Source organism: Bubalus bubalis, chromosome 2 (genome assembly GCF_019923935.1).
Source record: "Bubalus bubalis isolate 160015118507 breed Murrah chromosome 2, NDDB_SH_1, whole genome shotgun sequence".
Lineage (NCBI taxonomy): Eukaryota > Metazoa > Chordata > Mammalia > Artiodactyla > Bovidae > Bubalus > Bubalus bubalis.
In genome coordinates, this window is record NC_059158.1 from 74412510 (window position 1) to 74420516 (window position 8007).

The 8007-nt window shown below is 43.1% G+C and overlaps 1 non-coding gene across 1 annotated transcript; it reads right to left on the reverse strand.

Annotated features, from left to right (window-relative positions):
- LOC112583055 lies at window positions 1-106 on the reverse strand. The gene has a single exon (XR_003107418.2). It is a non-coding gene; the product is annotated as a U6 spliceosomal RNA (small nuclear RNA).
- Window positions 107-8007: the final 7901 nt, after the last annotated feature.

An 8007-nucleotide genomic window follows, 5' to 3' on the forward strand; every position in this document is an offset into this window, starting at 1 on the left:
AAAAATATGGAATGCTTCATGAATCTTCACCTCATCCTTGCACAGGGGCTATGCTAATTTCCTCTGTAGGCTTGAATTTTAGTATCTGTGCTGACATAACAAGCATGGAAATTTGTAGTTCTGACAAGCTTCAAGGTCATTCTGATGCACATTCAGGATTTAGATTTGGGTCTTTAAAAGCATATACTCATATATATAAGAGTGTATTTTTATAAAATAATATGAAGATTAAATCATAAGATGCCATTCACTCTCGTCATACTCATTTACTCCATTTAACACTGCCCCATGCATGTTGATTCATTAGAATACTATTAGCTTGGAAATACTTTTTTATTACAAAATTCTCTCTCTCTCTCAAACTCTTTCCCTTCCTCCCTCCCCTTTTGTCATCTATTACCAAACTCTGCAATACATTTCCTTAATCTCTCAGTCAAAGAAAAAGTGTTACTGACATCCCTGCGCAGTCCTGGTGAGTTTGCATCAGCACTCATACTAAGTATGTTCTTCTGTGTTTTCTTGAATTAAGTGTGCTTGCAATGTGCGGCCTTTCCACATAGCATTTTCTGGTGCGTTCTGGTAAATAGTTGTGACTAATAGTGCTATCAAAATATATAGTGCAGCTGCTGCCATAAGAAATATAAAGAGCATCATGTTGGATGTTAAATTTTTTAAGCAACTCAAGATGACCGTAGGGAAAAGGTTGTAACAAAGGGAAAGGATCAGCAGAGGTTCAGGGTGGCGGAAAGCTTTTGACATTAGAAAGGGATCACAAACATACCTCTACCAGGGAGGATGAACTAACGAGTGGTAATGGGAAGAACCTATGGTTTGTGAGGTCTGAGGATTCGAAGAAAAGAAAAAACCCACTTAAGAGGGATTTGACCAAAAGAGCTTGTCCACTTAAGTTCCCCTGGAACGGACATGGCCACAGTTAACAGGGAACACTTTCAGTGCTGCTAGGATTACCCGTCCATACCTGGCAGTGTTTCACTGTAGTCAAAGGAAACAGCTACAAGATGCTAAAGCAGTTCTTAAACCTCAGAGAATCACCTGGAGAGCTCGTTAGGACCGAGTCCTGCGCCCCACTGCCAAAGATTCTGACTCAACAAATCTGGGGCAGGAGAATTTACATTTCTAACTGGCTTCTAGGTGAGCCTTGATGCTACTGGTTCTCAGAGTACACTTCGACCAGCACCGTTGACTATCTGTAGTAATGGAACAGTTTTTTCTGTACATTAAAATAATATGTATTCATAGCATCAAACCTGAACACTGTGTCCATTATTTGCATCATGGTTGAAGAAACTTAGGCAAGAAGAAAACCAGTTGGCATGGCACTGTTGTTTCTGAAACATAATTATGTCTTACAGTTACCTAATCCTCTGACCATCAGTCACATCTATTAATCTTTTATTGCTGTTGCCTTGTCCACATATCATGGAGGGTGGGGGTAGAATCCAAATGTTAATAAGTGTTAAATTACAGAGTTTTAAAAATCAAATCAAAACAGCAAAAATCATGAAAAAAATAATTCGTGAAAGCTGACAAGGCTTCACCCTTAATCACCATCTCAAGGTTAAATAATGATCAGAATTCTTTCAGTTGAAGTACTTACACTGCATCTTGATGTTTGACTATCATATAAATATAACTGAGCTATTAGGATCTATTTTTCATTGCAGATGAAATTGATGTATCTTTGTGTGGTGTAGTCTGACACAGTAAAATTGTTACTGTCTAGGTAGGATATTCATAAAAATGTAATTATCGTAATCAGAACAGTCTTTAAGCTCATGAGAGGGGATTGCCAGATTCATGATTGGCAGTTTTCAATCACTTCATGTATAATAAAGAAACTTTTTAAAGCAACCCTTGCTAAGCTAAGTCGCTTCAGTCGTGTCCGACTCTATGCGACCCCATAGACGGCAGCCCAACAGGCTCCCCCATCCCTGGGATTCTCCAGGCAAGAACACTGGAGTGGGTTGCCATTTCCTTCTCCAATGCATGAACGTGAAAAGTGCAAGTGAAGTCGCTCAGTCATGTCCGACTCTTAGCGACCCCATGGACTACAGCCTACCAGGCTCCTCTGTCCATGGGATTTTCCAGGCAAGAGTACTGGAGTGGGGTACCATTGCCTTCTCCAAAAGCCTAGGAATCATTAATATCTTAGAGGGAAACTATTCTGATCAAATAACAAAGGGTGTTGGGAGATGGTGGTAAAAACTCAAGCTGGCCTCCTCTTCCAGGCTTTGGGCAGGACTAGAGGGAGCCATTTAATATATTTCCTTAAGTTTACTCACCAACAGATTTAATTAGCAGTGCTATTTGCTGGCAGAGTGCTTTGAAGAGAAGAGAGCATGGAAGGACCACTGTTCCTGACTAAAATGCATTGATCATTTTCCTGCTTGAGTTCATAACTCGTTAGAGAAGTAGCCCCACGTTGCTGTGCATGTGCCCTGCCACCTGGGGAAGACGCAGCACGTGCCATCAGTAGGATGGGGCCCTTGGTTGGCTGGAGTTCCCAGTGTGCTCAGTGTCCCAAATCCTGGCTTAGGCAGCATGTTTAATAAATGTAGGAAAGGAAAGGAAAGTGAAGTCGCTCAGCTGTTTCTGACTCTTTGCAACCCCATGGACTGTAGCCCACCAGGCTCCTCCGTCCATGGGATTTTCCAGGCAAGAGTACTAGAGTGGGTTGCCATTGCCTTGACCCAAGGATCGAACCCAGGTTTCCAGCATTGCATTCAGACGCTTTACCGTCTGAGCCACCAGGGAAGCCTTAATAAATGTAGAGACACCACAAACAATCCCATGCTGGTGGGCAAGAGAAATAAAAACCAACAAAATAAAGTCAACAGGCTGTTCAATTTGAAGTAGAAACTAATCATCTCAAATGAGAAAGCAACTTTTTTATTTCCATTGTCACTTTTAAAATTTTCCAGTGAAGAAATATTCTTTCCCTGCCCCTGGATGAAAACCTCCATAACCCTATGCTAGGACTGGTTTTAAATCACTCCCAGGTAACAAGTCCCACAGCCACTTTAAGTCTCTGACAGTCTCAATTAATAAGTGAGAAGAACCAATCCTGTGTAATAATCAAATCCTAGAATCAGATTTAAAAGCGAAACTTTTCCCTTTATTTTCTGGGTCATCGTGCAGTCAAGAAGCCAGGGACAGGGGCAAGGCCCATCTTTTCCTTTATTCTACCTACTGTTTCCAATTATCTGCCCCATTTCACTAAATATGGTTGTTCTAAGGTCAAAGTGGGAAAAGGAAGAAGTAAAGGAGGGTGGGATGAAGGTTCTTAATTGACTGGCTTTTCTATTTTGGGGCTAAGCTAGTGTATTGAAAGTTGCCTCTTTTTGGTGTGGGAAGCTCTCAAGGGGAGCTTCAGATACCCACCATCCTTTTCTCACCTGAGCTTCCCTGCTGCTAAGTCGCTTCAGTCGTGTCTGACTCTGTGCAACCCCATAGACGGCAGCCCACCAGGCTCCCCCGTCCCTGGGATTCTCCAGGCAAGAACACTGGAGTGGGTTGCCAATTGCCTTCTCCAATGCAGGAAAGTGAAAAGTGAAAGTGAAGTCGCTCAGTTGTGTCCGACCCTTAGTGCCCCCATGGACTGCAGCCTTCCAGGCTCCTCCGTCCATGGGAGTTTCCGGGCAAGAGTACTGGAGTGGCATGCCATTGCCCTCTCCTAGATCAGCTATAACTTCCTTAGCTCTGGGTCAAAACTCCAGCTTATCCCTTCAAAAGCCTGAGAGCCCCTCTAGGTGGCCCTATTGGACAGTAACAAAGTTTCCTGTCTCTCTCCCTCCCTCTCTTCACCCACACCGCCCCCCTCGCTTCTCCTACTTCTCTCTTTCTCTCTGCCAACACTGGCCCACCCAGTCCAGCCACTTCTCCTTTGTTCCCACTGTGAGAAGTCTTTCCTTTTTGGTTTACAAGCAGGAGCCAAACCCCAGCCACCAGCACCCTCCAAGCTGCACGAGGCGTATGTAAAGCTCTCTGAAAGAAGCCTTTTCCAGGAAAAAGCAACTTTGGAGTGGGAGGGGCTTTCAGATTATCTTCCTCCAGAGAAACCTCATCACATATTTTCCCTCCCCATCTGCAACCCCCTTTTTGTTATGGGGAATAGCTGAGTCCAGCACCAGCTGTAACATCCTGGAATCTTCCTGGCACCACTTTCCAACACTATTCACTCACTGGGAAAGCTTAGCCTGGCCCTTCTTCCTCTTAGCAGTGGTCCTGCCCTCAGGCATTACTGGTTCTGCCCAGAAGGTGGTCCTGAATCGGGTTAACAGCCCACTTGGCTGCTACGCTAAGTTCAGCTTTCCACTCAGCTTTCAGTAACAAAGGTGATATTTTGACCTCTATCCGCTACTTTCCTGTTTCTCAATTTGTTCAGAATCCGGGTGAGGAAGATGGGACTATTTATTAAGCCCTCCTCAGAGGCCCATCCTTTTACCTTGAATGTACCCAAAGGATTGGAGTCATGTTACCAGTTTTTTGGATAACTCCTTTAAAGTTTTCTATCTTTTTATGGCTCTTCTTTTCAACTTGTCATGTATTTTATCTTGATGTAAGAACTATTTGACATCCTGAAATGTGTCAAATGGGAAATAATTAGCTAAAAGCTTTTAGAGTTTCCTTGAGGAGTAATTGATTATAACTATTTGATGGCATATATATAGCCATAAAATGAGGATCTTTAACATAAAGCTTTAAAATATTTCTGGAAGAAAAATGACTTTCAAGGAGACTCAGATTCTTCCTGGTTTTGCCAAAGACTAGCTATATATGATTCTTGCATAAGTTGTTCCACCTCTCCAGACCCAGTTTTTTTCCACTTATACAATGAAGTTGTTGTTCGGTCCCTAAGTCGTGTCCGGCTCTTTGCGGCCCTGTGGACCACAGCACGCCCGGTTCCTCTGTCCTCCACTATCCCCCCCAGTTTGCTCAGACTGATGTCTGCTGAGTCGGTGAGGCCACCCAACCCTCTCAATCTCTGCCATCCCCTTCTTTTGCCTTCAATCTTTTCCAGCATCAGGGGCTTTTCCAATAAAAGGAAGAGTTTGGCTTAAAAATCTCTCTGGTCCTTTCCCACCTATTACCATGAACCTGTGAGATCTTGAAAGGACCTGGGAGAACATTTCTGTTGCTCAGCAGGCAACACTGGTGAGGGGGGGAAGGTTAACACCGCAGTCTCCCGTGGTGTTCGTGAACGCGTCCACGCTCTGCTTACTCAGACATAAACACTTGGTGTGTCCATATGTATGCTGAGACATCTAGGTGGGGGAGATTCGATCCTGGGCCCAGGGAACTTGTGAGTATGAAGGAAAAGCTACACCACTCACCAATATTGCTAAACACCACTTGTTGTTTTACTTACCCAACAAGTTACCCAAAGTTACTGAGCACCTACAATTCTACGATAAAAAAAAAAAAAAAAAAAACCATGGAATTCGGTTAAGGAAACAATAGGCAGAGTTTCCTCTCAGAGCACCAGAGTTACATATGAGGGCCAGACCTACAGGAAGCCCATAGACGGGATGGGTTGAAAGTGGAGTGAAGGCCCAGTGATGGCCCACAGCTTTGGGCCTGTGCTTCCAAAGACAAAAGACATTTCCATTAGGGTAATCATGGCAGTGCTTCTCTTTTCTCTTTCCCCTCCTTTTTAAAGACACAACTATCAAGATTCAGTCCATTTACAGCTTGACTGCTGAATAGAAAAATGTGTCTATAAAATACCTGGTAGTTATAAAAAGGGGTAAGGCTCACAGAACCAGAAAAATATATCTATTCACCTGTCCCAAGCCATTAACAATCTCCTGATACCCAAGAACTGTCTGCCCTCTTCTCAACTTTATTTCTAATATTCTGGCTACATAATCAGATTAAAAATTTTTCAGAAGATCAAAGTCCTACCTCCATGAAAAACTATCCTTAAGCACAAACATTCTTTATGACATTTCAGACCAGCTTTGAGACTCTGAACCAGAAAGATGGTTGCAAGTGCATTTATCTGGGGTAGCAAACAGTAGATTCAAGTAAAAGTTACATGTCAATGCAGTTTGGCAAGTATCTCCTGAGCACCTTTCATGTGCTTGGCTCACTGCACTAAGGACACAAAAGATAGCAGAGATTCTGGTACGTTCTCCAAGCCACTGCTTCTGCTGCTAAGTCGCTTCAGTCGTGTCCGACTCTGTGCGACCCCATAGACGGCAGCCCACCAGGCTCCCCCGTCCCTGGGATTCTCCAGGCAAGAACACTGGAGTGGGTTGCCATTGCCTTCGCCAATGCATGAAAGTGAAAAGTGAAAGTGAAGTCGCTCTGTCGTGTCTGACTCTTAGCGACCCCATGGACTGCAGCCTACCAGGTTCCTCTGCCCATGGGATTTTCCAGGCAAGAGTACTGGAGTGGGGTGCCATTGCCTTCTCCGTCTCCAAGCCACAGTGTCAGACAAACAGCAAGCCTACTGCCTGATCCACCACTTGTACACAGCGAGCCTGCCCCCAGTGGGCTCAAATGTTGCTCTTCGCTCTTACCTATCTTCAAAGCTGAACACTGACCCTGCCTTCTTCCTTTCAGTGACTTTTCCAAGATAAGCTATGTTCAACTGATTAAATGCATCACGTTATGCAATTTTAAAGGCTTTGAATTTTATTGTGCTAATGGACATTTAAATTACTCAGAATTCTGATCAGGTAGTTTTTTCCTAGGGAGGTAGGCTCTGCCTTACTGTATATAAGTATTGACCATGTTGAAATGCCTTCTAGGCAGGATCCCTATGGGAAGACGTTTCCACTGAAAACATAGGTAATTCTGCTTATTTAGCAAAGGAGAAGGGACACCACCTGAGATGTGTCCAAAACAATGAGACGTGCGAGGAAAACCTCCAAGTAGGCAGAGAAGTTGGAAGGGGTTGTGCCATAATTAAAGGTGATCATATTTTCCTAAACAGACCCAAGGGCAGATGGCCTGACACATGGTCTGAAAACATGATTATTTGAATTCTGGGAGGTATGATCACCATCTTCACAGTGAATGAAGCCAGTGAGACCAGCAGCTGTTCAGGGTGAAAGTCATCAACAATGAGTCTCTGTACTTTGAGGGATCCATAGGAATGGGTGGGAAGCCTGCTGATGTCATCCCTTATGAGCCAGGGCTTCTTCGCACAGCACAAAGGAGGTTTGTTACCAAGGGTTTCATGGAACCACTCACTGTCATCACCTTTTTGCAAGGACAAAGGTGCAATCTACAACTGACCGAAAAACAATAAAACTTTGCTTCCAACAGTCTGGGAATGCAAAACACAAGCAGGAGCATCATGTTATTTATCAATTAAAAAAAAAAATAGAACTAGGAACAAGCACAGGACAGATCATCAGCTATCCTTTGCTTTTTTCAGTTCTATAGCTGCTTCTTAGATTTCAAACATCATACCTTTTAAAAAAATTAAATCCTCATCACTGCCTGCTAACTTTGTGCGTTCAATTTGAATGCTGGGAATTGTCTTCTTGCAAAGGAGGAGATTCAGACATTCCAATTCTCCTACTTAATACGGATATTATGTCCAGCATAATGTAACAGGAGAAGTTTCCCTTTGTTGCCAACACTCAAAGTCAACTCTTGGTTACGTGCTTTGAGGACGAGACAGGAAAATATTTCAACTCCAATTCTTATCCCCAACACAGATGGTTTAGGCCTCTATCTCTACGTTTAAGTTGCTGTGTGCTTTTTCAATTTGTATCTAATCAAAAACTGATTTGATTTAAAATATGACATCAAAACAAGTTAATTTTGATGATTCAATGATCTGTGCTATCTGTATCATCATGTTAGCTCTAGTAGTGTGCTTAACAAAGATTTTGACTCAAGATAAAAGTTTATAGGGGTTTCCCCCCCTATATCAGGGCTTTAAATAGTGAACAGAAACACAAAAGAAATTTATTTGAATATACCTGGGGTGTTATTTATAGCTGCAAATGATCGACTGAAAGTGGTTTA